General features: G+C 42.0%; 1 pseudogene; it reads right to left on the bottom strand.

Moving 5' to 3' along the window:
- Gm5773 (predicted pseudogene 5773) lies at nt 12392–13534 on the bottom strand (annotated as a pseudogene).

Genomic DNA, 16963 nt, shown 5'->3' with positions numbered 1-16963 from the left:
GCTTCTCTGGTGATGATTATGCTAGGCTCCTGTCTACAAGTATAGTAGAGAATCATTAGGAATCACTCCATTGACCTTTTTTTTTTTTCAGTTGTGTTTGCTTCTCTCTTAATTCTCTGGACTATCCGTCCTCTGGTTCCTATGGGCTCCTAATTGAGGCATGGGTCTCAGGTTATATGAGACACTTGTCCACTCTCACAATTTCTGTGTGATCATTACTCTAGGACTCCTTCCATATGGATAGATTGTAGGTTGAAGTTTCTGTGGCTGGGTTGGTGTTCCAATCCCTCCACTGGAAGCCATGCCTGGTTACAGAAGAGGGCCAGTTCAGGCTCCATACTCCTACTAAGGGTTTTTGCTAGGATTCCCCTTGTAGATTCCAGGGAGTTTCCATTGCACTGGAGTTCTTTTTAATTCCTGAAATGATTCTAAATTCCAGTGAACTCTCCCAGTACTCTCTCCTCCCATTATGTTCCCTCATCTTTGCTTTATCCAGCCCCACCTGCCCCCAGTTCCCAGGAAATCTATTCTATTGTCCTTTGCTGGAGAGATCCCTGCATTCTACACTTGAGCTCTCCTTGGTATTAATCCTATGGGTTTGTTGTATGACTATCCTTTGCATTACAGCTAATAGCCACTTTTAAGTGACTTGATTCCATGTATAAATATCTGGGACTGGGTTACTTCACTAAGGAAAAATACTTCTATACATTTGCCTGCAAGATTCATGATATTATTCTTTTATTTCAACCTAGTAATGCTCTATTGTGTAAATGTGCCAATTTTCTTTACCCATCCTTCTGTTGAGGGTCATCTAGGTTTCCTATTTCTGAGTAGTATGACTAAAGCTTCTATGAACATATTTAAACAAATATTCTTGTGGTAGGATGGATTATCCTTTGTGTATATGTCCAGGCGTGGGATAGCTGGGTCTTGAGGTAGATGGATGGATTTTCAATTATCTGAAAAACCATCATATTGATTTCCAAGGTGGCTGTACAAATTAGCATTTCCACCAGCAATGGAGGAGTGTATTTGCTCCACAGCCTTACCCTCATGAGCTCTCACGCGTGTTTTTTCTTAGCTACTCAGAAAGGTATAAGATGGAATCTTGGAGTCATTTTGATTTGCATTTTCCTGATGACCAAGAATGTTAAACACTTCTTTAAATGTTTCTCAGATATTTGAGATTCCTCTATTCAGAATTTTCTGTTCAGGTCTATACCCCATTTTAAATTGGTTTATTTGGTTTGATAATGTCTAGATTCTTGAGTTCCTTATATATTTTGTGAATTAGTCTTTTGTCAGATGTTGGGTTGGTGAAACACCTGCATTTCAATAGGCTGCCATCTTGTCCAATTAACACTGTCAAAATGCCTTACAGAGAAGCATTTCAGTTCCATGAAGTCCCACTTATAATTGTTGATCTTAGTGCCTGGGCTGTTGGTGTTGGGCTCAGCAAGTGTCAATGCACTCAAGGCTATTCCTGTAAACATTTCCAATAGAGGAAATGATAACACACTTCTCTTGTCACCCAAACAGATCAATATTAGTAATAGTTACAGAAGTGCATAGGTACAACTGAATGTGGGTAAACAGAGAAAAGAGGGCCAGAGACTAGACTCCTGTATCCCAAATACCAAAGGTATAGCCATACACCTAAAAGAAGTGATTGTGCTTCTCTTTTCTGGTGCTCCAGAACTCTCAGAATTCATTTGTCATGTTTCCACACCACACGGACTTCTGCTGAGAGTAACAGAAAATATGGAGTTACAACTAAGTAGGTCTGAGGTTCAAGAGGTTGCTGTAGATTTAGGAACACTTGCTGCTATTCAGAAGAACACAGGTTTCATTCCTAGAGAGAAAAAAAAAAAGACTCCTCACAACCATCTGGATGCCAGTCTCATGAAATGTATCACCTTCTTATTTCTGTGGGTAGCACACATGCAAATAGTGAACAAATACACATGCAGAAGCATCATAGACATGAAATAAACTAAATTTCCAAAACATTGACTGAGACAATGAAAATTAAAAGGTGGGGAGACAAGGTTTACATCAGAGTTGGGAGCAACAGTCAAGAAAGTCAGAGAGCAAACTTCTGTATTTTAATTTACTCTGATTTTGTTAAAATGTGTCCTTATACATAGTTACTGCTAATATTAATGAATATTAATGTCCATAATGACATTACACTAAAACAGAAGCAGAAGAGGGCTACTTAGCAACACTTTTTGTCTCATTCTGAAAGTTCTCAAAGACTAATTTTCCCCCATACCCCTTTTTTCTTTTTTATTGAACTTAGATTATTTTCTAATACTGTATAATCTGAATACAGTTTCCTTCCCTCTACTTCTAGTTCCTTCCTACTTTCTCTCCCATATGGATCCTCTTCCTTTCTGTCTCTCAGAAAAGAATAGGCTTCTATGAAATAACAAAATATAAAACAAAACAAAACAAAACACTATAAATATTAGAACATTGCCAAGACTCACTTCAGATACCTTAATGTTGCCCAGAATTAGGCAATCCTGTTGCTCTGCAATCTGTGTCTGGGGTAGAGTCTGTGCAAGTTCCAGGCTACTGCACAGCTCACTGCCCTCAAATTAGGGCACTCTATGGTTACTAGGGCTCCACCTTTGTGCTTGTAGCCTGCTGACAGCACCACTGTCCTGTAATCTCTCTATCTCCCAGTAGGGAAAGCAGAATCCTGCAACTTGAGCTCTTCCACTCTGAAAGTTGGGTATCAGGCATGGAATCTGCCCTGTTCCGTGATGACATTTGATATCTAAAAGTGGCTTTTCCAGGCACTTCAGCCGCTCACAGATAAGGTAGATGTTGGGGTGTATTGACAGATAAGGTAGATGTTGGGGTGTATTGACTCAACCCATTGGATACGGGACTGGATTGTAGCAGAGCAGGTTTATAGAATCCAAAATAAGTTCAAGACCACTAAGCCCCTTCCTTTCTGAAGGGACTTCCCAAACTAGCAGTCAAAAATGACTAAGTCTACAGCTGCCAAAACAAAATGAATGAGCTTTTCTCAGAAAAATAACCATAACAAAATAACAGTTCCCAGAAAAAAAAAAAATCCCCCTGCCCTGCCTCACACTAAACCCCAAGAAATACCACAAACTGCCCTGACCTTGCTAGAATTCCCAGTGATGTTAATAGCTGTGATGTTAATAGCTGTGACATTAATATCTGACCCATAAGTTCAAAATGTACTGCTGCTTTGCTGACCAATGATAATAACCCACCATAAAAAGAGTATAAAAGAGTTGTGCTTTTCGAATTCGGGTTGACTCTCACTGGGAGGCTGAGCAACCCCACGCACATCAGAACAATAAACCTCTTGCCATTGCAGCGATCTATTGTCAAGTTGTGTTTTTTGTGGTAACACACTCAATACTAAAGCCTTAGGGTCTTACAGATTAGCCCAGGCCTTGTATCCTGGCTTTTCTGCCATTATTTTTAACAACTGACTAATTCTTCATTTTTTTTTTCGATTGAGAGACATCTAAATTGTTTCTAATTTCTGGATATTATGAATAAAGCAGCAAAAAACATGGTTGACCAAGATTCCTGTGGTTAAAAAGAAGCATCCTTTGGGTATATGCCTGTTGTGGCTATTCCTGGTTGTCAACTTGACTATATCTGGAATGAACTACAATCCAGATTTGGAAGGCTCACCAGTGATCCTAATCTGGAGGCTGGGAGACAGAAGTTTCTGACCTGGATCTTGGTATGGAAATCTTGAGGCATAGTGGCTATGAATTCCAGAAGACAGGGAGATCTCTGAGTTCAAGTTCATCTGAGATTAAAGGTGTGGTGGTACACACCTTTAATCTGGGCTACACCTTCTGCAGGAGACCTACATGAGGACATTGGAAGAAGGAAGTCTTTCCCTCTCTCCTTCCTGCTTGCTGTGTGGGACTGAGCAACTGCTAGATCCTTGGACTTCCATTCAGTTGCTACTGACCATTGTCAGGAGTTGGATTGTAGACTATTAAGTCATCAATAATTTCCTTTACTATATAGAGACAACCCATAAGTTCTGTGACTCTAGAGAACCCTGACCAATACCATGCCAGTGATATAGGTGAGTCTTAGAGGTAAAATGATTACTATCTTTCTGATAAATCAGCAAACTGATCTACATTGTGGATGTAAAAATTTCCACTCCCACCAGCAATGGAGAAGCACTTCCCTTGTTCAGCATCCAAGTCAGTGTGAACTGTCACTCTTGTTACTGACCTTGGCCATTTTGACAGACATAAGATGGAATCTCAAAGTAGATTTGATCTGCATTTCCTTGATAACAAAGATCATAGAACTTTCTTTAAGAGATTCTCAGACATTTCAATTTTTCTCTATTGTGAATTCTCTATTTACACATTAGGTCTTTTATTATGAAATTTCTGGGATATATATATATATATATATATGTTGAATATCAGCCCTCAGTCAGATGAAAGGCCATGAAAGGGTGCTGCTAACTGGCTTGTTTCTCATAGCATGCTCAGCCTACCATCCAAGGATTACCAGCACACATATGACACCACCCACAATGGGCTGGATTCTCCCCTATCAGTCACTTATTAAGCAAATGCCTTGCAGTTAAATATTCTGGAGGCATTTTACTCAATTAAGGTTCCCTCCTCTCAGATACCTCTAGTTTGTGATGTTAATATGAGACCGGCCAGCATGTTTAGTAAAGCTGGGTATCCCTTGACTTATTAATAATTTGCACATTCTCCTTAACAATGATGTGCCTGCTCAACTGCTGTTTTAATAATTGCTCAACCTGTGTTTTTGGCTTGTTTGTTTGTTTTTTATTTAATGTTTGTGTGTTTGGTTTCATTTTAGATATTAATTCATTTAAGAAGGATGCCATCAATTCAAATAAACTCGTTTCCCAGAGCAGCCTTACTCTGTATCCTCGGCTACCACTTCAGCTTAGGTTCTTCTGCCTCTGATCTTGAATATAATTTTCAGAAGGACACCTTTGACTTTACCTTCATAGTTCATCTTTTGGGGAGTCATATTTAAGGGTGTGGATGTTGAAGTGAGATTTGTGAGTTTGTTTTGGATTTGGAGACAGAATCTCCATATGTATGATGGACACATAGATCAAGCACTCAGGACTCTCTGAATTTCCCAATGCAGGCCCCTTAGAATATCACACTTTTTAGGTATATAGAGAAAACAGTTATTTTCACCCCTTCTAGACAGGATTTTGATTCATTGTTCACAATCTTGTCTATAAGCAATTTCCTGAGACAATCTCAAGACTATTGTGAACTAAAAACATTAATAACCCTCCACAAAATGACAAACCATTTTCATGTTGATTTGAGTTCTCTCCCCCCTCGCCCCCATCTCTCTCATGAAACAGAGTGTCTTTACATGGCCTTGGCTGTTTTGGAACTTATTCTTTAGATCAAGTTGGACATAAAAACACAGAGATCTTCCTACTTCTCCCCTCAGAGGAATTAAATACTTGACTTTTTAATACATAAGGAACAAATTAAGAGTTTTGTTTAAGGTCATGAAAAGGATATAATGAATAAAATATTTTTAAATGAATGGAATACATGTCGTGCAGCCTATGGGCACTAGCACTTCAGAGACAGAGGAAGAGGAGGAATCAGGCATCATCTAGTCTTGGGTGTACACTGAATTCCACCACTGCAGAAAGAGATGGAAGGAAACATCAAAGCATAGCTTTCAACCCTGAAATTTGCTGGATATGATCATTTCCCCTGGCAAGTGCAGAAAAAGATCTTTCTCATACTCTCTTCTTCTCTTCATTGTATACATTCTCAGTTTGTTACTGTTGTAACATCTTCCTGCACAACAGGCTACCCTTCATCCTACTACCTATCTCAGCCTCCCAGGTAAGCAGATCATTCATGAGTACCACATACCCTCACTCAGTGACCCCTTTAAGGGATGCCCTAGAGATCAATCAATGCAAATGTTCACTGTGCCTCTGCCATCCTCTGCTTGGTCCCCAGACAGTTTTCTTCTTTCTGGAGCCAATCTACATACATACCTATGGGAAGCTGCATTTGTGTGTTTGGCAGGAGATAGAACTGGGGACCTCCACATGCTAGGCAAGTTCCCTTGCGTTGAGCTATATTTTCACACTTCATACCCTCATTACTCCCACAAGTCCTTTCTTCTTTCTTATGATTTACCAGATTTTCCTAAAGAAAGCTTGGTCCAAGAAGGACACATAGCAGACAACACTGCTTGAGAGTGATGTTACTCATAATTTGTTGTATCAGTACATGAGGGGATCTCAGGTCTCTATTTCCATCACTGCAAAGTATAAGACAGGGCAATCTCTATGACCTGTAGGCCAACACCATCTACATTAAGAAACCAATACAAGGGTTTCAAATTTTCATATTTTTTTGAGCTTTTCTTTTCTACTAGGGGCATTTAGCTTCTCCCTGAAGACCAGCTCACCCTTTGCTGCAAGGTAAGCATAGTACAGGACTCCTTCAGCATTCCTGGACAAAACAGGAATCTTGAAACCATGGTTCCAAGAAATCTGAGACCTCCACCTTACTTGTTACCTCTTCCAGAAGATGGTTAAGACAACCTCTATTTGGACAGATAGGAGAATTCAGCCATGACCAGCTGATTCAGTGTCCAGAACATGTGTGAGATGTTATCAGACTCCATGGTGGAAGCTATTCAGGATGCAAACCCCAGCACTTACAAAACACTACCTGTTAAACTAAAACCAAGGAATACTTGATCATAGTCCATAGTGTTGGAGTGTAGTGCCAGGGAAATGTTGTTAGTGATCACCACGCACTCAGGTCGAGTCAGCTTGACAGGCTGTGAAGCCTAAACGCCACTCACGAGGCAGAGAGTTTCACGGAAGCTCACCTCCTGGAGTTCTGGAGTTCTCATTAACCCATATACTCATACCCTATTCCCGCGGTAGTCTAGTGTATGGATCTACGTGCTCTCTTTTAGTATTATCTTATTATAAGTGCCTTTTAAGATTTAATTCTGACATAGCTAAGCCTTCGCCAGTGGACCAACATCCTAGAAAGTCCTTGAGCTGGCTTGGAATTCAGGAAGAATGTTGCCTGTTCAGTGACATTCAGAATTGCCTCTGGTATTACACTATCACTTAGAATAAAAGCCAAGTCCCTCCCATATACACGAATTTACAATGGTTTAGGAAGTAGATCGGGCTGTTGTTTTAGAGTATTGCATTATTCATGAGATGGTTAGCTAGAACAGAACTTCCTAATTAGAACCATGACTTGGGTGTGAAAGCCCTTGCCCTGCTAGTGTAAAGACCTCACACCTGGCTTCTAAGACTATAGCTGACCTTAGATAGGGCTGACTTTGTCTCAGTTATTTCATTGCCCAGTTCCTGCCAGTCTTTGTGTTTACATTCCTCTGTTTTGTGTAAGAGTCATTAAGCATCCGGTAACCTCATTTGTACATTGCCGATGTGTCACCTAACTTCCCTATTTTCTTCTGTATAAAAAGTTTGATGCTCAATTTGACAAATTATATTCAGATTCTACCCAACCTCTCCTGTGAGCATCTGTCTGTCATTTCATCCAACGCTATGCCCACCTGCGACTAGAGACCCATTCCACTCAAAGGGCCCCAAAGGATCTGCAGCAAGTGATCTTTCTTTTTTATTAGACATTTTATTTACATTTCAAATGTTTTCTCCATTCCTAGTTTCCCCTCGGAAAATCCCCTATCCCCTCTCTCTGTCCCCCAACCCACCCACTCCCATTCCTGGTGTTCCCCTATACTGGGACATAGAGCCTTCACAGGACCAAGGGCCTCTCCCCCCATTGATGACTGACAAGACCATACTCTGCTACATATATATAGCTAGAACCACAGGTTCTACCATGTGTTTTCTATGATTGGTGGGAGCTCTGGGGGTACTGGTTAGTTCATATTGATGTTCCTCCTATGGGGCTTCAGACACCTTCAGCTCCCTGGATACTTTCTCTAGCTCCTTCATCGGGGACCTTGTGCTCCATCCAATGGATGACTATGTGCAACCACTTCTGTATTTGTCAGGAACTGGAGAACCTCTCAGGGAACAGCTATATCAGGCTCCTGTAGCAGGCTCTTGTTGGCATCTGCATAGTGTCTGGGTTTGGTGGTTGCTTATGGGGTGAATCCGCAAGTGGGAGCAGTCTCTGGATAGTCATTCCTTTAGGTTCTGCTCTGAACTTTGTAACTCCTTTCATGGGTATTTTGTTCCCCCTTCTAAGAAGGATTCTGAGCCTCTGGGCTAATATCCACTTCTCAGTGAGTGCATATCATGTGTGTTCTTTTGTGATTGGGTTATCTCGGTTAGGGTGATATCCTCCAGATCCATCCATTTGTCTAAGAATTTTACAAATTCATTGTTTTTAATAGCTGAGTAGTACTCCATTGTGTAAATGTTCCATATTTTCTGTATCCATTCCTCTATTGAGGGACATCTGGGTTGTTTCCTGCTTCTGGCTATTATAAATAAGGCTGCTAGGAACATAGTGGAGCATGTGTCCTTATTACGAGTTGGAACATCTTCTGGGTATATACTTATGAGTGGTATTGCTGGATCCTCCAGTAGAACTATGTCAAATTTTCTGAAGAACCACCAAACTGATTTCTAGAGTGGTTACACCAGCTTGCAGTCCCACCAACAATGGAGGAGTGTTCCTCTTTCCCCACATCCTCGCCAGCATCTGCTGTCACCTGAATTTTTGATCTTAGCCATTCTGACTGGTGTGAGGTGGAATCTCAGGGTTGTTTTGATTTGCATTTCCCTGATGATTAAGGATGTTGAACATTTTTTTAGGTGCTTCTGAGCCATTCAGTATTTATTCCTCAGTTGAGAATTCTTTGTTTAGCTCTGTACTTCCCCCTCTTTTTAAAAATAGGGTTCTTTAGTTTTTGTGGAGTCCGATTTCTTGAGATATATATATATACATATATTGGATATTAGCTCCCTATTGGATTTAGGATTGGTAAGGATCTTTCCTCAATCTTTTGGTGGCCTTTTGTCTTATTGACAGTGTCTTTTGCCTTTCAGAAGCTTTGCAGTTTTATGAGTTCCCATTTGTCAATTCTTGCTCTTGAGCACAAATCATTGCTGTTCTGTTCAGGAATCTTTTCCCTGTGCTCCTATGTTCAAGGCTCTTCCCCAGTTTCTCCTCTATAAGTTTCAGTACCTCTTGTTTTATGTGGAGTCCTTTGATCTACATAAAAATCCTTTGACTTGAGTTTGTACAAGGAGACAAGAATGGATCAATTCAAAGTGGATGCTCGAAGTCAGCTATTGGATGGAACACAAGGCCCCCAATGGAGGAGCTAGAGAAAGTACCCAAGGAGCTGAAGGGGTCTGCAACCCTATAGGTGGAACAACAATATGAACTAACCAGTACCCCCAGAGCTTGTGTCTCTAGCTGCATATGTAGCAGAAGGTCGCCTAGTCAGCCATCATTGGGAAGAGAGGCCCCTTGGTCTTGCAAACTTTATATGCCTCAGTATGGGGGAATGTCAGGGCAAAGAAGTGGGTATGGGTAGGGAGGAGAAGGGGGAGTGTCTGGGGAAATTTTGGGATAGCATTGGAAATGTAAATGAAGAAAATACCTAATTAAAAAAATAAATTAAAAAAACCCTGAACTTATTAAAAAAAAATGGATCAATTCACATTCTTCTACATAGTAACCACCAGTTGAGGCAGAACCATTTGTTGAAGATGCTATCTTCTTTCCAGTGGATGGGTTTAGCTCCTTTGTCAATGATCAAGTGGTCATAGGTGTGTGGTTTCATTTCTGGGTCTTCAAATCTACCTGTCTGTCACTGTACCAGTACCATGCAGTTTTTATCACAATTGCTCTGTAGTACAGCTTGAGGTCAGGGATGGGTGATTCCACCAGAAGTTCTTTTATGGTTGAGAATAGTTTTTGCTATCCTAGAATTTTTGTTATTCCAGATGAATTTGCAAATTGCCCTTTCTAACTCGGTGAAGAATTGAGTTGGAATTTTGATGAGGATTGCATTGAATCTGTAGATTGCTTTCAGCAAGATAGCCATTTTTACTATATTGATCCTGCCAATCCATGAGCATGGGAGATCTTTCCATCTTCTGAGATCTTTGATTTCTTTCTTCAGAGACTTAAAGTTCTTATCACACAGATCTTTCACTTCCTTAGAGTTAGTATTATTTGTGACTATTGTGAAGGATGTTGTTTCCCTAATTTCTTTCTCAGCCTGTTTATCCTTTGTGTAGAGAAAGGCCACTGATTTGAGTTTATTTTATATCCAGCTACCTCACTGAAGCTGTTTATCAGGTTTAGGCATTCTCTGGTGGAATTTTTAGGATCACTAGGGCACATGCTCCACTATGTTTATAGCAGCCTTATTTAGAATAGCCAGAAGATGGAAAGAACCAAGATGTGTTTCAACAGAGGAATGGATACAGAAAATGTGGTACATTTATACAATATGGTACTACACAGCAATTAAAAACAATTAATTCATGAAATTCTTAGGCAAATGTATGCACCTGGAGGATATCATCCTGAGTGAGGTAACCCAATCACAAAAGAACACACATGATATGCACTCACTAGTAATCAGATATTAGCCCAGAAACTTAGAATATCCAACATACAATTTGCAAAACACATGAAACTCAAGAAGAAGGAAGACCAAAGTGTAGAAACTTCGCTCCGTCTTAGAATGGGGAACAAAATATCAATGGAAGGAGTTACAGAGACTAAGTTCAGAGCTGAGATGGAAGGACCATCCAGAGACTGCCCCACCCAGGGATCCATCCCATATAAAGCACCAAACCCAGACACCAGAAAGATTTTGCTGACAGGACCCTGACATAGCTCTCTCTCTTTTTTTTTTTTCTTTGTTTTTGTTTTTCAAGACAGGGTTTCTCTGTATAGCCCTGGCTGTCTTGGAACTCACTTTGTAGACCAGGTTGGCCTCAAACTCAGAAATCTGCCTGCCTCTGCCTCCCAAGTGCTGAGATTAAAGGCGTGGGCCACCACGCCTGGTCATAACTTTCTCTTGTGAGAGTATACCAATGCCTGGCAAATACAGAAGTAGATGCTCACAATCATCTATTAGATGGAACACAGGGACTCTAATGAAGGAGCTAGAGAAAGTATCCAAGGAGCAAAGGGATCTGCAACCCTATAGGAGGAACAACAATATAAATTAACTAGTACCTGCCAGAGCTGTGTCTCTAGTTGTGTGGGGAGCCGCCCTCACATTCTCCGTTACAAGATAGCGCTGACATCCTGTGTTCTAAGTGGTAAACAAATAATCTGCACATGTGCCAAGGGTAGTTCTCCACTCCATGTGCTCTGCCTTCCCCATGATGACAACTCAGCCAATGGGCTGCAGCCAATCAGGGAGTGACACGTCCTAGGAGGAGGATAATTCTCCTTAAAAGGGACGGGGTTTCGCCATTCTTGCGCTTGCTCCTGAAGATGTAAGCAATAAAGCTTTTGCCGCAGAAGATTCCGGTTTGTTGCGTCTTTCCTGGCCGGTCGCAAACTCGTGTAAGATAGTTGCATATGTAGCAGAGGATGGCCTAGTAGGCCATCAGTGGAAAGAGAGGCCCATTCGTCGTGCAAACTTTATATGCCTCAGTACAGGGGAATGCCAGGGCCAAGAAGTGGGAGTGGGTGGGTAGGGGAGTGGGGGCCGAGGGTATGGGGGACTTTTTGGATAGCACTGGAAATGTAAATGAAGAAAATACCTAATTAAAAATTTTTTAAAAAAAGGAATGGAGATAGGTTAGAAGTCTGAGGGGTTCACAGGAGGGAGGAGAATCCATCAGAATCTGCTTACATTGTCTCCTTGGAATTCAGCAACACAGTGAAAGGTGGTCAGGCCAGGCGGTGGTGGTGCATGCCTTTAATCCCAGCACTTGGGAAGCAGAGGCAGGCAGATTTCTGAGTTCAAGGCCAGCCCAGTCTACAGAGGGAGTTCCAGGACAGCCAGGGCTACACAGAGAAACCCTGTCTGGGAAAAAACAAAAAACAAACAAACAAAAAAAAAAAAAAAAGAAAAGTGGTCAGGCCAGAAAGATTCTATAGAGTTGGGGATTAGACTGGTAGTTGTGGTTTTACAAGAAGTGAAGGAGAAGGGAAGATCTACAGGCATCTTCCATGCTTCCCCTCAGGATTGGACAGTGAGTTATCAGTGAGTGTGTCTGGAGTTAGGCTCTAGAATACAGCAATGAGTTAGCCTGTGGGATCTTAAAAAAGAATTGTCTCTGGGACTCGAAGGAGATGCACGCAGGCAGAAAGTAAGGCTACAGCTGGTGTTATGACATAGTTCTATAGATGAGACTGGTTGTTGATTTTGGAAGAGCGGTGTTGGTCATATCTGTCTAGCTCCTAAAATCCCTTAAGGCATTTGAATGATGATTCTAAGAAAACACTCTGTGCAGAAGCCAGGGAGTGGAATCTTTCATCCACCAAGTGGGGATGGGACTCCACCATTGACTTCCACCCGGAGCTTTTAGAGACCTCAGAAGCATGAACTGCAATGAAATGGAGAGCCCGAGTCTTCAGCTGCTCTGTGCTGTGGAGGTCAGCCACGATGAGAGTGTGTGCAGCATTCTCCACAGAGAGGTTCCTGCAGAGGGAATCCTCACATATGACCTTCAAGCCCTCAAGGCCATACTTCTCAGCAGCTGCCAGCACATCACAGGCCATGGAGTGGCTATGGAGGGTTGGAGCCTTCCCAGTGTAGATGAAGTCCATCATCTCCTTAAAGACTTGAAAATCCAGCTCCTGGATCTCAAAGCAGTTTGCTAGTCTCTCCTCCATTTGATGTTCAAACATGGCTCTGAAAACTGGAGAGCGAGCTGCTAGGATGGCTTTGTGAGCCCTGATTTCATGGCCAGCTACCAACAGGGAGCAGTCTGTGAAGAGGGGATTCTCCCACAGCTTGCCTAGGTCATCTGTCAACATGTGTCTTGGATCCTTGATTGCAGGTATCATGTTCTGTCCAGGCATGTTTAAGATGGCTCCTACTATGCTCACCTTGCAGCAGAGGGTGAGCTTGTCTTTAGGTAGAAGCCAATTCCGATGGGAGAGGAGGGAATCTCGAAGGATGAACTTACTGAATCCCCAGTTTTGCTTTCTCTGAAAGCTAGGGACATTCAAGCTTTGTGTATATTGGTATTTCTCTCCTTGGGAATTTTTGATCCAGAATTCAAACTTTGCCCTAACTTGTCTCTTTGGGCAGTTGACCAACACCAGGTAAACTGACAGGTAATCTTTGCTTTCTTCATCAAACCCATTTGGGTGTACTCTCAAACACCAGGCCACCTCCTCATTGGCCACTAAGGAGAACACTGGGCTTTTAATCTTTCTCCTAATTCCCCCCATGCAAAATGAAAAGTTGCTTATGGTCCACTCATAGCAGAATTCTTTAACACTGATCTGTGTGGAGCCCCAGATCTTGGCTTCCATGTCCCCTGACATTTCTGCTGGAGGTACTTTGGAGGTTAAAGTTGATCTGAAAATAACTAGATGTTATCTATTCTTCTTCCTGTTGGATACAAGTATAGGTATTTTAGATTTTATTTCAATATTTCTTAAATTCTCTCTCTCTCTCTCTCTCTCTCTCTCTCTCTCTCTCTCTCTCTCTCTCTCTCCCTCCCTCTCTCTCTCTCTCTCTCTCTCTCTCTCTCTTCTGTCTCTCCTCTCTTCTCATCCCTCCTCAACTCCCCTCTCCATGGTGTAAATAAACTCTATTCTATACTAATCTTGGATGGTACCTGAGGGGGAAGATATGCCTCAGCGTGGACCCACCAGGGTAACACTCCCACCCTCACAATACCTGGATCTAACAAACACATCCTGGATTTCTTTTTATAAAACACAATTGATGTTGTGACACAGATTTAAAAACTGTCAGGTTAACATCTCCTGCTGCCTCATGAACTTTCCAGCCAACTTCTCGCTAGACCTATCCATCCAAACAAAAGCAAATTGGTAAGTTCCCTCTCCCATATTTACTGATACTTACTGATATTTACTGATCAGTGTAAATATCCCATGGTTCCAAGGGAGGGATGTTGAGTTCACAGCCACTCTGTGGCGTACTTGTGGATAGAGACAGTCCCAATCTTTATGATTGGTCTCCTTGCTGACTCCTCATTACAGGACATTTTCCCTTGAGTGAGATTTTTCTCTCTCCCCTGTGTCATTTTCTTTCTCAATGCTGTGAAACCCCAAGCCTGGGTACCATTCTCCTTACTGTCCACTCAGGTACTGGCCTGAGCTGAGACCCCAATTGACTACTTGAGGTCTTGGTGATCTGTCCCTCCTGTTGTTTTAGTTAACTTATCCTTGGGATGCTGGTAGGAGAAATTAATAACTGCCACTCTCACCCAGAAAGAATATGCCTTTGCAGCCACTCCCAGGATCCTTACTGAGATGCCCCCCACTCAAGGCTCCCGAATTCACAGGCTACATTTGGCCACAATATCCACTAAGCAATGACTCTTCATTGCCATTTAAGGGCACTTAAATATATTTTACAACTCTCTCACCAGCCATCCAAAAAAATGGAAAGGTTTCTACACAGGGTCCCCTCCCACCACCTCCATCTCTTGCCACTTTACTTCTTTGTTCTCCCTCCCACATACAGGCACAGTGAGAAGACTGTCTAGATTGTGGTATGATAACCACTGAGAAGCAGTGTTCCCCCTGGATTCTGCCATGACTCCGTGGCTGCCTCAAGCCTTCTCTCTCTGCTTTCCCCCTTGCTTTCTTGCTCCCTGCCTGCCTTAACACCATGGGGCACAAAACATGCTGTGCTAGAGCAGAGTTGCAGGCAGACAGAGCATAGCTGCAGGTGCTGCCTCTTACTCCACACCCCACCCTGCTCACACCAGGTTGAGCTGCTGCCTATGCTTCTGTGCTCCTGGGGCCCGTCCACCACCATCACTGTCAGCTCTCTGATTTTTTTTCCATTCTGTACTGCATCAACTCTAAATCAGGTATGACAGCTGAGCTAGTCCATGCACAGATCCCACTGCCCTGGTCACAGCAACAGAGGCTGTCTACTGTGAAAGCAAAGACCTCTTGTCCACCAGACAAAATATGCCCATTATCTCTATATGTTTGTCTTTTTATATGTTTTTATCTGTTGATACACAATTATTTCTACCATTCCAAGATATAACAAACATGTGACATTTTTCCTGGCAGAGCTGTAGCTTTAGCACCATCTTGGTTGGGGGCAGTCTTGTGAGTGTCTGCCATCTTTTTTGTGGGCGGATAAGGTTTTCCTATGTTATTGCTTCGGTGCCATCTTAGCTAAGGGAGGTCATATGAATGGCTGCAGCTTCAGTGCCATCTTAGTTAATGACAGTCTCATGTTCATCCACAATCTTTGTTATGGGCAGTTCCTACCTCACTGCCTCCTCACCTTAGAACATCCTGACATAGGGTCTCTGATTTCTATCCTGCCTTGGTAAACAATAATTTTAAAACTAATATAAATATTTACATCATTAAACAAGATTAAAGATCACTGCTTTAGGTTAAAGATTGCCTAACTCAGATAAGCTTAGTATATACTACGTCTCAATCATCTCAAAAATCTGCTAAATGTAACAGCAAATGTTTAAGCTTATTAGGTCAGATAGAGACTTCCAAAGCATAACAGTCACAACCCTCCCACCCCACACAAAAGTGTATGAGAAGATGTAGGCACAGTGACAAGACTGCCTAGATTGTGTTATGATAGCCATGAGTTACAGAGCTCCATTCCCTTGAGGCTGCCTGGACTCACCCTACACTGTCAAACTGAGGACACTCAGAGAGTTAAATCTGTCATGTCACCTAGGACAAGGTCAATCATATCTCCCACATTCCTATTCCACAAAACAGGTTCTTCCTCTGGTGGAATCACCATGCCTGACCTCAAGCTGTACTACAGAGCATTGTAATAAAAGCTGCATGGTACTGGTACAAGGACAGACAGGTAGGTAGATCAATGGAATAGAATTGAAGACCCAGAAATGAACCCACACAGTTATGGTCTCTTGATCTTTGACAAGGGAGCTAAAACCATCCGGTCGAAAAATGACAGCATTTTCAACTAATGGTGCTGGCACAACTGGCACTATTCATTGAGTGATCCATTCTGATTTCCTTGTACAAAGCTCAAGTCTAAGTGGATCAAAGATCTCCACATAAAACCAGAGACACTGAAATTTATAGAGGAGAAAGTGGGGGAAAGCCTTGAAGATATGGGCACATGGGAAAATTTCCTAAACAGAACAGCAATGGCTTGTGCTGTAAGATCAACAATTGACAAATGGGACCTCATAAAATTGCAAAGCTTCTGTAAGGCAAAAGACACTGTCAATAAGACAAAAAGGCCCCCAACAGATTGGGAAAGGATTTTTACCAATCCTAAATCTGATAGAGGACTAATATCCAAAATATACAAAGAGCTCAAGAAGCTGGAATCCAGAAATTCAAATAACCCCATTAAAAAATGGAGTACAGAGCTAAACAAAGAATTCTCAACTGAGGAATACTCAATGGCTGAGAAGGATCTGAAAAAATGTTCAACATCCTTAATCATCAGGGAAATGCAAATCAAAACAACCAACCTTGAGATTCCACCTCACACCAGTCAGAATGGCTAAGATCAAAATTCAGGTGACAGCAGATGCTGGAGAGAATGTGGAGAAAGAGGAACGCTCCTTCATTGCTGGTGGGATTGCAAGCTTATACAACTACTCTAGAACTCAGTCTGGCAGTTTCTCAGAAAACTGGACAGAGTACTACTGGAAGATCTAGCAATACCTCTCCTGGACATATACCCAGATGTTCCAACTGGTAATAAGGACACATGCTCCACTATGTTCATAGCAGCCTTATTTATAATAGCCAGAAGCTGGAAAGAATCCAGA

The sequence above is a fragment of the Mus musculus genome, chromosome 3 (genome assembly GCF_000001635.26).
Source record: "Mus musculus strain C57BL/6J chromosome 3, GRCm38.p6 C57BL/6J".
NCBI lineage: Eukaryota > Metazoa > Chordata > Mammalia > Rodentia > Muridae > Mus > Mus musculus.
This window is presented reverse-complemented; position numbering and strand designations above follow the sequence as displayed.